At 40.7% G+C, this 16,956-nt stretch overlaps 2 protein-coding genes and 1 long non-coding RNA gene across 4 annotated transcripts in view; 1 reads left to right on the top strand and 2 right to left on the bottom strand.

Moving 5' to 3' along the window:
• LOC145440577 (EF-hand calcium-binding domain-containing protein 6-like) overlaps window positions 1-16,956 on the bottom strand; it is a 107,710-nt gene that overhangs the window by 58,539 nt on the left and 32,215 nt on the right. The window lies entirely within an intron of this gene.
• The window catches only part of LOC145440590 (uncharacterized), a 126,375-nt gene that overhangs the window by 95,842 nt on the left and 13,577 nt on the right, over window positions 1-16,956 (top strand). The window lies entirely within an intron of this gene.
• On the bottom strand, window positions 1,017-1,213 carry LOC145441284 (uncharacterized). Its single transcript, XR_013915788.1, has 2 exons — window positions 1,171-1,213; window positions 1,017-1,103 (listed from the first exon to the last, which is right to left on the bottom strand). It is a non-coding gene; the product is annotated as an uncharacterized LOC145441284 (long non-coding RNA).

Raw genomic sequence — 16,956 nt, 5'->3', positions numbered from 1 at the left:
TCAGTTTCATTGATTGGCTGAATAAGCATCATTCGCTAAGTCAGGGATATCCCTGGCTAAGTTGAGTACCTACGTATAGCGTATTTCCCTCTTGATCTTGTGTGATTGCGGGCCAACCTCACATCACAGAGTCACTAAATATTCACAAACGTAAAGCTGGATATTTCGAGCAAACATTTGTAACCAAGCATGTAGAATTTTTGAGATTTTCAAGGTGCATGGTCATTCAGTGTTGATTTGTTTTTATGCTGCCAGCGCCACGCATAGAGTGGCTCGCAGTTGACATGCAATAAATTTAAACCAAAGATGTTATAATGAAGTGAAAATTGTAATATATGAAAAAGGTTCGCATTGCAGAACCTACCAAGGTTCGTTTGTGAACGTGAACCCCTAAATTTCGAAGGTTCACACACAGAACGCGAACGTGAACCTCACGTTCACACCATCCCTAGTATTTTGTATATATAACGAAGTCTTCGGTCTGCATAAGGGCATAGACCTTTTTGGTCAAGCTTTTCTCGCTGCCGATCGTTCTGGCACACCTCTTGGAGTCGCATGTTATATGGCCTAAAACTTGATTGTATGTCTTGGTGGGTCGGGGCGCGGTAATGGTCCAATACCCAATAATATAGATAAATGGCTGCCTGAATTCGCGCGCTGCGCGAAAAACTTTTGAAAAAATTGCATAAAATTTCAAAAAATACTCTATGATTTATGCTAATTCAGGAAATAATTTTGGGCCCCCTTCGAGCTCGGGCCCCCCAATTGGGGAGTTTGGGGTGCGGCAGTTACGGTGCTGCCTCCACCTTCCTTCGGAGAGTAAAACCTTCACCAAGCTTAGGCTGACTTGAAAATGTCCACTATTCTTGTGAATTGTTCACTAACAATATCTTGTTCACTATAGATTGTTCAGTAAAGTGTTCCCTAAATTGTTCACTATTACGGCTCTTCAAGATCAACTCGAATTACGTAGCAAGGCTCCCGGTAGTCAACGCGTACCACAACCAAATCCACACTTGTATATCCTTCAATATATTCGTTGACTAAAGCCAAGGCGCATGAATCTTCTTTTTGCAGTGGAAATACGGAAGTGATACGGTGAACTAAAAGTTACACAAAAACAGAATCAATACTAGCCTACTGAGTCCTACCTAACAATGCAAATCTTACCAATTTATTCCGGCAACAATCCTACACTAACATCATTGACTAATTATGCCTGTAGAAAGGTAAACAATAGGCCTTTTGCAGGACTTCGATCACGTGACTAGGTCGCATAGCAACCACAAATTGGTTAGCAAGCTACTTTCTCGAGCACCTTCTTCAGTGCTAAATATCGCATATTGTACTGTTGATTTCTGGTTGTAAACGTTTCGGAAATTTGTTGTAGAACTCATCAGAGATTTACCTATGCTAGATGTCAATCATGTACAAAGCATTTAGAATGATATCGTCAGAATCACGCAGAAATCCATCGGTAACGTAGTCGTATTGCGGTACTCAACTCTGATCATATGTACTTAAATTTATGCATTTGAAGTAAAGCGATAGGTTTATATTCTGGTAAGAGTATTTGTTAGTTCAAGCAGAATTATTTTTCTGTTGTGGAGCCTGATTTTGGATGGAAGATATGACTGAAGCAGCTGGGACCCGCAAGGATCAGGATAAACTGTCTGCTGGTTTGGGTGCTGGCGTGCTGCTATATAAACGCTGAACACATCGGAAGTATCTTTTGGGAGAACCTGCCATCAAGACTAAGCAAAGCAGTGCACTTTATTGTTGCCTTATACAATGCCGATCTTATTAGCACTACTTCACAACTGCGATTGAAGTGGATTTGGCAAATCACACTCGATTTTGATAAATAGTTGATGTCACATATGTGCGCTATTTAGCGAACTAATAAGGGAAGTAACTATCAAATAACTCTTAGAGCAGCTCAAACGCAGAGACAAGATCGGTCATCCTATACCCAGAGGTGGTCAACGTGGTCATTGTTAGGAACCGAGTACAAGTAATGCCTCAATTTATACTCCAGTACAAGTAGCACTAATTACTTCCAGGACATGTCCAAAGGACTTCAAGTGGAAGTAGAAATGAATTTCTGAAAAGTAGTCAAGAAATTCGTTACATTAAGTAGATTTGGTTGAGGGCAGGGCTGTGGAGTCGGTAAATTTTACCACCGACTCCGGCTCCGACTCAACACATTTTCAATATACCGACTCCGACTCCGACTCCTGAGTCTTCGAACGTACCGACTCCAACTCCGACTCTGACTCCTGGGTCTTTAAACGTACCGACTCCGACTCCCGACTCCGACTCCGACTCCAGTAATATTACCAATTTACTTCGAAAATTATATGCCACATTGTCGGTTGAATGACTATCATACAACCATTAAACATATTCAAACATATGAATAACGGTGGCATGCTAAATCGTTTCATTGTGGAACAGCTCGAATTATCCACTATGCAATTAACATGAAAGAAAGATTTGCTAAATATCCTTCCTTTTTCAAGTTTTTATAACGTGGACTCTCTAATATCCTGAAATGTATGAATCATTCAAATATGGCAGATATCCAATAATGTATGATAAAATGTAGATAAAAAATCCAAGTGTAGCTCTTGTGTATGAGGTAGCAACTAATAAAAGAGACTGAACTTACTAATTTTGTCATTGCACACTATCCTGATTACAAGCACACACACTCTAACTACTAATATACATTGGTCATAAACGGAATTTAGTTACGTAGTCAAAGACCATAGCCTATGTCTAGTCTACATGTACTTAATCAAGTATTCAAGGATTGGGACTTTCAGTCTTTCTTAATCATTTGTTCGACCCAAACAACTAAGCTACACTACAAATATTTTTCATTTCGTCAAGCGGGAAGCATCGTTTGGTCATATTTACATCATTTTTACAATTTTACAAAACCAGCCGATACATTTCCTCTGTCACAGTATCATGGTATAATTCCAAGAATTGCATCAATTTCGACTGCATCGCGAAAACGCATTTTGCGATTTTCTTCCCCTGTGCAACTGGGTTGTAATGTAGTAAGTAATGTCTAATTTTATCCATATCAGGGGTGGGCAACTTTGTCGGCCAAAGGGACACATGAGATTTACGAACCATTGCGCGGGCAACTGGAATGTTGATAACCTTGTCCTAGTCGTTCGATAGGAGCAAACCGAATTAGGTAACATTGCAAACAATACTTACGCTCTAAAATTGATAATATGTCATGCAACTGTGTGGTGCGCAATCAGGCCCTTGTCGCGCGAAGCGCGAAATTTTTTTGCAATATAATGTCTGAATTATATCAATAAATATGTTGCTAACATACATTGTGGGTCGCATTTGTATACCACTGGGCTCATTTGGCAAGGACAGGATTATTCGATGTTTAGACATAGCAAAATCGACGGTATCAGGGAACATGCCTCTATCATTTTGTGCAAATGTTTTGTCGACGATCTCGCTGCGAGTGCACAAGCGAAGCCGTATCTCCTTATTGCGAATATAGTTACACTCAATTCTGTGAAAAATATGTATTTATAATTTTCAGAAGGGGGCTCAAATAGGCCTACTGAATGCAAGAAATCTAGTGACAATGAATCACGCGAAGTACCGAGAAAAATTTCAAGTCAAATAAATCTGCTATGAAACAATCTACTTTATGGTCATATACGAAGATCTGGGATAAATGTGGCTGGCCCCTGGATACGTCAATGCGTCAGAACTGTTGTTTTAGTCATCATCAAATTTCGCGGTCATGCTAATCAAATTTTGGTTGGCCTTGCAATTGTACCTGATGTCATAAATAATTTCGAGAATTACCTCACAGGCCACGCCTAACCTTCTCGTGTGCCAAATTTGGCCTGCGTGCCATAGGCTTGCCGCACGTGATCTGTATGGTTATTAATAACATTGATTGGTGGTACATGAAAATTATAAGGAAAATTCTTTGAAGGCAAATGTTTTCATGATAGAGAAGTTGGAGTCGGAGTCGAAGTCAGGGTCATTCTCACAAACTCCGACTCCGACTCCAGTCAGTATTTTCCTACCGACTCCGACTCCAGCTATTATAGTTTTCACGACTCCGACTCCGACTCCATCAAGCGAAAATTACCCAGACTCCGACTCCGACTCCACCGACTCCGACTCCACAGCCCTGGTTGAGGGTCCCTTAGTTTTAGAAATTCATGCCACGTGACAACTGTAATCATTTCATGTTGCATCTTCTTGATCAACGCGAAAGGGTGATGACACCACAAATATGTGCAATTTTCAAAAATTAATTTAGTTACCGTGGTACTGGGGCTATTTTGCCCAGTTGTTATGACAACCTCACGCTTGAAGGGGATGCAAATCATGCGCCAAAGCTACTTTCTAGTTGACAAAATCCCCAACCTGACAAAAAAGTACCACCTAAAAAGTGTTAAGTAGAAGTGGAAGTATAGCCTAAACTCATAATGACGCTTGTACTCAGGTAAAATAGTACTTCGTTGCTGGCCCCCTCTGTGTATTGGTTCAACCAACTCAGAAACAACCTCTAAAGACGACGAACATTGTTTCTTTTGCATTGAATCCGTAATATTCTGAACTTATGATATTCTTTGATTCATTGAATTTACAAATAAACTTGGAAAGAAGTGCAATTTAATGATTTTTGTGCATTCGATACTCAGAGCATAAGAAATAGTTGAAGAAAAATGCATGTTAACCTTATCAAGTTCAATAACTGCCGAGACTCATATGCCTATATATTTTCATCTACCTCCATAGCCACTTGTCTAGACAGATTCATAGCATCTACGGAAGAGCACTTGTCTTGCTGTACACAAATGAAATATCATTTTCGAAGCAGACATCAACATCGGGAAAGAAGTTCACGACAGTTAGTCAGTGGCCAGATCATCTGCTGACATTTTCTGTTGGCATGAAACCACGCTGCCTTCTACTGCATGACCGAATTTTATGTGGTGATAATAATTGGCTCCAGGCTGAATTCTTGACGAGGGCATCATCAATTTCTTAGTTGCCTATGTTCGGCTCTCTTGGAATAATCCATCAGATCATTAATTCGTATACATGTGGTATAGCCATGTCTTGAAACTCAGATATTTGCACTGTGCCAAAGAGTGCAGTAATCCAATCCAGGCAATCAATCAAGTAATCCAGGCCTCGGGACAGTTTGTTGCAACCTCAATTGGAGCTGATGATCATTTTTCTTCGGGTACTGGCACTTGGCAGCCTTACAGAATGATCAATAACTTGTAATATAGGTGTAGAGGTCTAAATATTTTGAATTGTTTAACTGAGAAGCCATACAATAGCATAGGATGTTTAATATATATATAGTATGTAGCACATGCCATGAATTCCTAACACATCAACGTACTGGCACTGGCAGTCATTGTCTCTAGGCGTAAAAATAGCAGTATTCTATATATATTGCAATCGATATCAATCATCAAAACGCTGCAATGATTACCAACTACCACTACAATACAACTATAGTATAGTATACTTACCATCCACACCTAACTTAATGCTGCAATAAATATCACGCAGTCAATGTCCTGCAATGTCGAATTTTGTGTCATAAAATCATAGTTGACTACCAAATAACGGCTACAATGTCGATCATTTTGACGCAAGGAGTTTACATAGTTCATGAATCGAAGACATCAAACATATTTGAATCCTTGCGCATTTCCATGACACTTGCGTTTTATATAAAACGTTTACAGCCCGAAAACGATAATATACTGTATCCGAAATACGGCTACGTTAACGACGGATTTCTGCGTAATTCTGACGATATCATTGTATATGCTTTGTACACGATTGGCATCTAGCATAGGTGAATCTCTGATGACTTCTATAACAAATTTCCGAAACGTTTACAACCAGAAATCAACAGTACAATATGCGACATTTAGCACTGAAGCAGGTGCTCGAGAAAGTAGCTTGCTAACCAATTTGTGGTTGCTATGCGACCTAGTCACGTGATCGAAGTCCTGCAAAAGGCCTATTACTAAATAAGCCAATTAAATATGAACAACAGCAAACCAAGAGCACGGCTTACATCAGAATCACACGCATGGCTTGGTACTTCTAAACAACGATGGTACGCTATCGTTACAACCCAAAAGCTGGAATCTGGCCAGAACTATACTAATTCATAAAGGAAAAGATTAAACTGAACTCAAAAATTGGCGACCTATTTCTTTATTAAATGTCGACTATAAAATAATGGCAACTATTCTCAATAACAGACTGACAAAGGAGATTGAAACCTCGATGAACAAATCGCAGAAAGCTAGCATCCGGGAAGAAAAATGGACACAATCCACAACAACGTGACTGCGGTCCTAAGATACCAAGCAGAGAAGAAAACTGAAGGATACATCATGACAATATATGCAAGCAAGGCCTTTGACAAGGTACACCATGGCATGCTATTTGAGATCCTAGGCAAACTACCGCTCTCCCAACAAGTGTTGAACACCATCAAAGAGATATATCACGATCCCAAAGCCATGATTGAAGTAAATGGGTATGAAGTAGCCAATATCGACTATACAAGGGGCATCCGACAAGGATGTCCTCTTAGTATGACCTTGTACGCTATAAGCGCGGACCCACTAGCGCGCCGGATAGAACAAAACCCCAATATCAAAAATCTGCGTATTGGAGGCATAGACCACAAAATTGATCAATTTGCCGACGACATAACCCTGTATATAAGCAGTATAGAATCAATCACCGAAGTCTTTAATGAATTTTCGAGACTATACAGAGTTACTGGCCAAGATATAAACGCCGACAAAACAGAAATCCTGGCAACGAAAGATCAAAGCAGCTGCTACAAGGGTCCAGGCATGCCCAGTATGCCAAAACAACAATCAAGATACTCGGGATACACCATGGTGAGGATGCTGGCGATGCAAACTTCGACAAGCTACTAGGGGAAGTGAAGAAAAGCGCCAACAACATCAAGAAGCAGAAGCTAAACTGGATTGGAAAAATAAATGCGATTAATGCATATATTGTAAGTAAAATTACATATATATACTTTCCATACCAGATCCAGAAACAACAACAACAGCAACTCGAAAGAATAGTATTCAATATACTATGGAGCCCCGAATCTCTCGAGCAAAAGAGCAGGATCACACTGATACGCCCGAAATAGAGGGGAGGCATTGGGATGCCAGACATAGAGACGGCAATACGAACAAGGAAAACAAAACGAATACAAGAAATTGCCAGAATCGACCGACCTACAGAAATATGGCATGCCGAAGCAGTGTACAGCCTGGGGACCAAGGTCAAACTATCAATAGTACTTTATATAACAACACTTATCCCCACAGGCTAATACCGACACACAACTGGAAATGCGAAAAGGCAACCTACGACATCCTGCAACAAGAATTCGAGGATGCGCACGACCCTCCCCCAAGAGCGGTATACGAAACACTCATAAAAGAAAAAACCGACTGGAAAACTGGAAGAGAATATGGCGCTGGCAGCAAAAAGAAATCAACACTAAACGAGCATGCACCTTGAGAATCTCAAAAATTTTGCTCGAAATAACCAGCATCTCGTTTGTGAATATTTAGTGACTCTCTGCTGAGAGCTTGACCAGCATTGACACAACATCAATAGCGAGATTCACTACATCAGGGTCGGCCAACCCGTGGCCCGCGAGAAGGTTTTGAGAGGCCCGCGAGGTAATTTCCGAAGTTATTAATGTTATCAAAAAATGGATTGCACAGATTGTGAACTTGCGTGGCCAACCAAAAATTTGATTAGTCTGGCCGCAACACTTGAGCTGTGATGACTAAAATATCAGTTCCGACGCATTGGTAGATCCCTGAGCCAGTCACATTTTGGTAATCTTCGTCCACAACAATAAAGCAGAATAATTTGCGATGGATTTCTCAAAAGTAAAAATTTTCTATACGCTTCGCTCAACATGCTGTCACTCGATTTCTTGCTTTTAATATTGTTACCCGCTTTCTGAAAATGAAAGAACACCTTATGTATCAGATTGAGTCTAACTATATTCGCGATTACGAGACAAAGTGTCGTTCAATATATGCGACCTTGCGTTCGCGCTCGCAGGAAGGACCGTTGACTATGAAACCTAGGCACAAAATGATTGACGTATGTTGGTCGAAGCTTTCGATATCGATATGTCCAGGTGCCAAATAGTCCATTCCTTGCTAACTGAGCCCAGCAATAAACAACAGGCCTGCAATATGGTCAAGTGACAACATAATTGACCCATGAACTTCGAAAAATTTTCGCGCATGGCGCGGCTAGTGGTCCGCACAATAGTTCGTCAATCAAATGTGACCCTTTGGCTGAAAAGGTTTGCCACCCCTGCACTACATGTAGCCAGAGAATTATGCTTATTCGACCAATAAAAGGAATTGATATCGTTGTCTAATGTAAAAAATCTAGCAGGTGTACGTGGTCAATCTTGACTTCATATGTTTCTTGTACCATAAAAACAAAATCCGTGGGATTGGGGTGTTGGCTACTGCTGTATAATTTGTTAATGGGTGATATCGGTAGCAAGTATATAATCCCGTTTTACACTCTGCTCAATATTAACGTCACAATACTCAGACGCCGAATACATTGTCGGGCTGGCCTGGACCGTTAAGGCGTAAGCTTATATTCCCTTGCAAGTCCTCGTCGAAATTGTTGGCAAAGCGACGGAAGATATTGATTTTATGGGAATATTATACCATTTGATTGCCCCAGTTGAAACATCTGCCGACGTTTAAAACGTCAATTTTTACTTTAGCAAAGTGACATTATGTTGCCGGAGTAATCGCTATTGGTATCGTGTTGTACATTAATATAGGCTATAACTTCACTAAAATGAAGGGTTGGAATTAGAAATACGACGTCACGTGACGTCATGAGGTTCACGTTCGTGTTCAGACTGTTCACACAGTACCTTTCAAAAAGGTTCACGTTCACACGAACCTGAGCCTTTCAGAGGCTCACACCATCCCTATAGTACGTACGTACACCGAGCAAAGATTTGAAATTTTGTACTCGCCAAATAAAACATTACAATTTCCACAACGAAGCATTAAAAATCAACAGCTGCTGATGTATATCATAACCGAACCGAACCGTAACGGCAGCGAGCAGTATCCGCATTAAGTATAAGGCAGAATTTTATGGTCACTTTATCTTATTCTCATATGACTCTACACCTTAAACGGGCGCCAATCGTTATTTCGCAATTATTTACCTGCTGCCATCGCCATTGGCTTATATGCCATGATAGCGTGGGTTGTAGCTAGAATAAGGACCAAAACAGCAATTCGTCCCGCACTCCGAACGTTAGTCTTGGGCCCCAATAATGTGGTCAATTCTCAAGTTGATGACTGAATTATTGTCAATAATATTAGTAATTGCATTATTATATTCAGCACCGTAACTGCCGCACCCCAAACCCCCCAATTGGGGGGGGGCGAGCTCGAAGGGGGCCCAAAATCATTACGTGAATTAGCATAAATCATAGAGTATTTTTTGAAAATTTACGCAATATTTTCAAATTTTTTTCGCGCTGTGCGCGAATTCAAGTGACCATTTTTCTATATTAATGTATATTGGACCATTACCGCGCCACGACCCACCAAGACATACAATCAAGTTTTAGGCCATAGAACATGCGCCCCCAAGAAGTGTGCCAGAACGATTGGCAGCGAGAAAAGCTTGGCCGAAAAGGTCTATGCCCTTATGCAGACCGAAGACTTCGTTATATAGGCTATACAAAATACATATAGGTTTAATTGTCCATAGGCGCCTAAATGACCGGCGCCGAATGTTCCTGTCTTTGCTATCTGAACCTCACAAGACAAACGCCATCCCGCTGGGAAAAATTTTATGTCGGTGAAGAAATACCAATTTGAAATCGTGTGCGTCTCTTAGTTTAGAAGCCTACGTTTGGGCGATTCTATATTTTTTGATATAGCAGACTGGAAGTCACGAAATAACATCATGTAACGAAGTCATATCAACGGGTCCGCCCGCCCGAAGATGTTTAATCATTATTTACGGGCCCTCCCGTTTTCAAGACACTTCACCCAGCTCTACCGGTAAATCTAATTACGTGAGTAGAGAGGACAATAAATTGATAGCATAATATATATGCAATCGCCGATCTGATTGACCGATTTTATCATAAATTATCGAAAATTTTCGCGCCTCGCGCTGGCTCACAATACAGTACAGATAATTTCGTGACAAACGCGAACAACGTGATGGGGGCCTGACGAGGTGCTGTTTCGTTCCTGCCAACGCCCGAAGATGTTTAATTATTATTGAGTGTTCCTAGCTTATCAAACACACCTCACTCAGCTCTACCGGCAAATCTGAATACGTAAGGAGAGAGAAGATAAAAATAGATAAGAAAAATGCAATTCCCGATCATACTGACCGATTCAATCAGATGGAAATCATTAATTCTAGAATTTTCCCCCGCTTCGCGTGCTTAGGCGACAAAAGCTGATTCACTAAACAAACTCCCAATTAGTATGATGAATTGCGGTAAAAAGTGTACCGACGGACGGTGGGTCTGGGGGGCGAAGCCCCCCAGAAGTTCGGTCTATAACCCTATGGGGGGCTCAAGACAAAAGTTTTTTTTTTTGGGGGGGGGGGGGGGGGGGGCTGACGAAGTGCTGTTACGGCCCTGATTATATTACTATTCATTTTTAAGCCTCTCTAAGCCCCCGATAGTCAGATTAGTGGAGCTGCGGGCACGTAATTCATAATTATATCATCTGGTATGTTGGCCGAAACTGCATTTGTCATTTGGTATGTCGTGGCTCGGTATAATGACCGGCACCGAAATGCTTATTCCTGTAAATTATGTATACTTTTTTCATGAGGGTGAGATGTATGCATTTCTAAATTAAGTTATCAAGAGACATTTAAATCGGGAAGCCCGAAAAAAATGTTCAGGGTAATCAGATCTCACGAAAATACTCTATAATTTATGTTGGTTTCACCAAATACTTTTGAGTCCCCTTCGAGCGCTCTCACCACCCTATTGGGGGATTTGGGGTGCGGCAGTTACGGAACTGGCAAGAATGCAAATCGTTTGATGCGATAAATCGCCCCTTATTAAGTTGGGCAATGGGTACACTATGACGTCACAAGCAAATAGCGCGTCATTCATCGAGGAAGTTGTTGTTATCTCATTAGGCCTTTTCGACGCAATCCTTATATTGTCTTCAATATATCTTGTAAGATTAGTTCTAAGAAGCAAAATAAATGTAATCGTGAGTAATCGTGATTACTTTTCCAATGTAATCGTAATCGTAATCGACTACTTCCTGATTTTGCTGTAATCGTAATCGTAATCCCGTGATTCAGAAATAATCGTAATCGCATTCGATTACATTCATGAAGTAATCACCCCATGTCTGATTATGACCCTATTCAAGGACAAACAAAACTCGAAAACCAGAGACGCTCTATATGAACAAATCCAGAAATAAAGCCTCGAAGGCCACACCTTTCGCTATATCAGGCTGGAGCTCCCGAGACCTCCCGCCACCCACCTAATAGCAACCGGAATTCGGACCGAATCAGAACCAGACATGGGGTGATTACTTCATGAATGTAATCGATTACGATTACGATTACTTCAGAATCACGCGATTACGATTACGATTAAATTGGAAAAGTAATCACGATTACATTTGTTTTGCTTCTTAGGACTATTATCCTAATCCATATTGGAAGACAATAATACACAAGGATTGCGATGAAAAGGCTTAATGAGATATCCACTCTCTTCATACATCATGCGTCATTTGCCTATTACGTCATAATATACCGATTGCCCAACTTTATTGGGATGGTTTATCGCACCCAACGATTTGCATTATTGCCACGTTTTTACCTGCCGCACCCCAAATTCCTTAATAGGGTGGGGAGCGTGCTCGAAGGGGACTCAAAAGTATTTCGTAGATCAACATAAATTACACTGGTCTACACAAAATTTCAGGTTTGTGTTTTGACAATTGATTTTAGCTAATTTGGGGGCGCTGAATCCGAAAATGGCCTCCGATTTTCTCCATCACATCACATTTTTGAGATATGAAATATCCCTAATTTAAAAAAAAATCATTTTTCGACCCCCCTTTGTTGTCAAAACAAGGAATTCTTAAACACTGTTTTACCTGCAATAGTCTAGCTTTAATTAGCAAACAAGCATTCTATGTTAGATTCATACAAATTTGAGTTGTCTTTAGATTCATACAAATTTGAGTTGTCTTTATTAAAGTTTTATGCCCCGGAATTAAAAATAGGCGTGCAAAAGAGCAACCATTATAAAATTAAATGCTACATTATGTTGACGAACATGTGGATAGAACAGTAGCAAGGTATTATCTGAATTACAGCCTAGAGTTCACACATTATGCACATAGACATTCCAATGAAGTGCAGAAATTCTGAAGACAGTGACTTGGGCAGGGCGACTTCAGAAACAGTAAAAAAAGAGCTTTCATAAAATATGAAGTCTTCACTTATAAGATTAAAAATTCTCTTTTGAGGGACTTTCTTTTACGAACAGCATCTGGAATTTTTCTTTTCCAATTCCATCAATAGTCGGCTATCATACGCACATCCAGGTACAGCTGGCAACTGTGTCCTTGTCCTTGCTCGTACCGGATTTTTACTGGTGTGGGAAATAAATGAATCCATAAATCCCACAGACCTTGATAATGTGCCTCCATAATTTTAATATCTTGGGCGAAAGCATTCCAAGCTCTAGCCTCGAATGGCAACATTGATTATATACAAGATTTTAATCCTTTAATAATTGCCTAATTTGAGGTCCATTGAAAATCCAACTCTTCACCGAGACTAGAAAAAAGCATAACATATATCTTTTAAAACACCCCCTTCACAATCTAAAGCTTTTATTTATTGTTTCATGAGACCAAGTTTGATGTGAAGAGGAGGCAAGAGGATATTTTTTATATCAGCAAACTTATCATGTATAATATTGCTGTCTCCTGGCGTCAAGGTGTGGGCCTTGGAGGCCACTCATCTTTGTTTCAGTGGTGATCCTTGACCCTGCTGTCCCGGTAGCATAGGAAACATGGGTATTCGGTGTAGCCCCAGCAAAAAGTTCACCATTTTCAAATCTAGACAGATGAGCCAGCCATGGTCATGCTACTACAACTTTTCGAGAACGGTTTTGATGTTCTGATAATCTGCTTTCATTGTTCATTGCGATAAAATATCACGTTTGTACCAACTTTGTTAGTTGCTCTTTTGCCTGCTTATTTTTTATTCCATAGCATGAAATTTTAATAAATACAACGCAAATTTGTTTGAATATAGTATAGAATGCTTGTTTGCTAACTAAGGCTGGATTATTGCAGATAAAACCTTGTTTATTGCATCAGATTTCCTTGTTTTGAAAACAAAGGGGGGTAAAAATTGATTTTTTCTTCAAATTAGGGATATTTCATATCTCAAAAACGTGATGTGTTGGAGAAAATCTGAGGTCATTTTCGGGATCAGCGCCCCAAAATTAGCCAAACTCAGTTGTCAAAACCCAAACCTGAAAAAAAAATTGAAATTTGTAGACCAGTGTTTTAGAGTATTTTTCAGAATTCAATTAATTCTTGAAAATGTTCTTCGAGCTTCGCCATTCAAATGTCTCTAGTACAGGGGGTCACCAACGCGGACCAAATGAGTCGCCCGCGGTCGCTGTAGCAAATATTCAAATGAAAGATTTGAAAGTTGCAGCTGGTTTCATATGAGCAGCAGTGGAAAATGGGTCGGCCGACCCCAAGAAACATACGAGCAGCACTAACAGCTGTTTATTTGTAATGCTTCGTTGTGGAAACTGCAATGTTTTATTCGACGAGTACAAAATTTCGAATTTTTGTCAGGTGTACGTGCGTACGTAGGCCTACTGCTCGCCAAGCAGCAACGTTGAAACTGCGTTTAACTGGGCACAACCAAACCTCAATACATAAACCAATGATGATGAAGTTACTATTTGAAACTATAGGCAGAGTGGTGATCAATATCCTGCTGCGAGGTAGGGGCTTCTGTAGTGTATTGATAACCTGATATACATCACGGGGGTGTTCTTACAATCACACTACAATGTCCATCGCATGTCTGTTTACTATGTGTGGATACTTACGCAATGACGAGCGGGGATAATACTTCTGACGTAACGATGAGTAGTGGCGTTTGGAAATCAGACGTTTGTGCTATCGCCAACGTGGTACATTATCTCATTCTTGTTCACGAATATTCAGTTTATGTCATAGTCCTTGTACAAACAAAAAGTAATCGTTCTTTCACAAAGAAATCGATTAGATATGGGAAGTAGTCGATTACGATTACTTCGGATTTTTTCGAATGTAATCGATTGCGATTACGATTACTTCAAAATGCTGTAATCGTCGTAATCGATTACGATTACTCATCGTGATTACCCCATGTCTGATCAGAACCACAAGCAGTCAGACGTGACATAAACAGTCAGGACTTCGGTACCGTAGTCGCCATGACGCGAGTCTACAGAAAGAATACCAGAATATACAACGGCAGAACTAACACCTGCATGGGTCGAGGCCTTTGAGAAAGAAAGAATGCCTGGCTACGTTTACATCGACGGCTACTTATGCCAAATACGTACAGCAGATGACATATACCTACGGAAATGTTATCTTTGCAACGAAGAAAATCATTTTGCAAGAAACTGCCCGAACCTAAAAGAGTAAGGCGAAACCAGTGAGAAACCTGAGCTCGACGCAGACCGGCAGCCACCACCACTGCCGGAGAAAAATGCAGAACAACATATAGACGCCAGGCCAAAGCCAAAAGCACACCGGGACAGACTCCGGGCCTCGAGCGGATTGAGACTGAGCCAGACTAGTCACAACCAACAAAGCGCTGAGGTAATAACCGACTGGTTCAACCAGATCGGAAGCGCTCGAGAGAGGCAAGGCAGATCAAGATCCAGGTCTGCCGGACCACCAACAACTAGACCAAAACCAACGACCGCGCCAAAACCCAGAGATGCAGCAAGCACAAATAAAGAAAACAACCCCAGACCCAACAAGAATATCCAAGAAGAAAAACGACATACGTGCGTGGAAGATAGTCCTGCCTCACCGCCAAACGAGGAGAGACAGGGAAATCAGAACTCACAAGTCCGCCTGGAAAACAAGCCGGCAGACGAACATAATGAAACTATAATTGATCAGGACTCGCTAGTTTCGGACTCCAACAAAAGATCGAGGGGTTCATCTAGCAACACGAGTATAGAAACTATATCGGAGAAGAAAAAGAAGCACGATAGCACATACGACAACGATAGCGATCAAGCGCTATTGACTGACAGCTCAAACCCATAAATTAATGAAAATTGCATCCATCAACGTTAACGGACTATTAAGGAAATTGGACGACCTCGAACAATATATTCATACCTCTGATATAGATATACTACTTATACAAGAGACTCATATAGATATACTACTTATACAAGAGACTCATAAACTGGAGTTAAACGCAATATACGAATGGAGCGAAAGAATTGGATATATTATCTACCCTAACGCAGACAATGACCGAAGGAGATACGACGGCACGGCTATAGTAATCAAAAACCAGCTACAAGGTAAGGTCCTACGGGACTTAGTTATACACGACTACCGGGCCCAATGTATTTACATACAAATCGAACAATGCCCAATAGCGGTTATCAACGTTTATGGCCACTCTGGGAGTGCGAATCATGTAAGAAAAGAAAGAATTCGTTTTCTGAGTCAAATTGAATCGGAAATAGATAACACGGACATCCCCATAATATTAGGCAGAGACTTCAATTTTATAACCGACCCGATGAACACCGACTTGAAAATGAGAATTGAATCTCGCAGAGATATCAAGCTCTTCAGTGAGATACAAAATGACGCTGAGCTAATTGATACGTACCGTCCCATTTCAATTCTGTCAAACCTTTCCACTCTATATGAGAAATTGCTAGATTATAGGCTCAAGAAATTTTTTGAATTGCAATCGGTATTCACTCCATCCCAATTTGGCTTTAGATCGGGTCATAACAATAACCATGCCACCCTATCAATTGTGACAAATTACTACAAAATTATTAAAGATAAAAGAGTTGGCTGTAGTATCTTTATTGATCTTCGGAAAGCTTTTGATACTGTGAACCACGAGATACTGCTACGAAAACTAGAGCATTATGGAATTAGAGGGATTGCCAAGTCGCTGCTCACGAACTACCTTGCAAACCGTAAGCAGTTTGTGAAACTGGGTCTGTCAAAATCGGTAGAAATGGATGTAAAGTGTGGAGTGCCTCAGGGCTCAGTTTTAGGACCGACCCTATTTTTGATCTACATCAATGACATTATCAACTGTTCCTCCTTTTATACTACACTGTTTGCCGATGATACCCATCTTTTTCTTTCATCCGATACTATAAGCAACCTACAAAGTTCTGTGCAGAGTGAACTTACAAAAGTCTCTCAATGTCTTGCTGCTAACAAACTAAGTTTAAATACCGATAAAACTGTGATGATGCTCTTTAAAGGGGCACTGCGCTCTAAATATGATGTGGTCTCAAATTGGAGGGCAAAACGAAAAAAAAATGTTGGCCGCAGCCGTTTTCTTCAGAACGCCACCGTAATGGAGCTGCAATTTATTGTAATTTCTTAACCCGTTACATGGCACGATGACTTCATCGTCGCACTTGCTGGACGCGATTACGCAGGCACGCAGTGGACGAACTGTAGATAGTTGTCAGCCGATGTTATGAAGCAAATATGTCTTACACGCCAAGGTGCTGGTGTAGACACGGCGTTCCACGGACGATATACAGTCAGCAGATATTTC

The sequence above is a fragment of the Botryllus schlosseri genome, chromosome 6, assembly GCF_051294905.1.
Source record: "Botryllus schlosseri isolate E-star chromosome 6, Bs_hap1, whole genome shotgun sequence".
Classification (NCBI taxonomy): Eukaryota; Metazoa; Chordata; class Ascidiacea; order Stolidobranchia; family Styelidae; genus Botryllus; species Botryllus schlosseri.
Note: the sequence above shows the minus strand (reverse complement) of the source record. Positions and strands in the feature narration are given on the sequence as shown.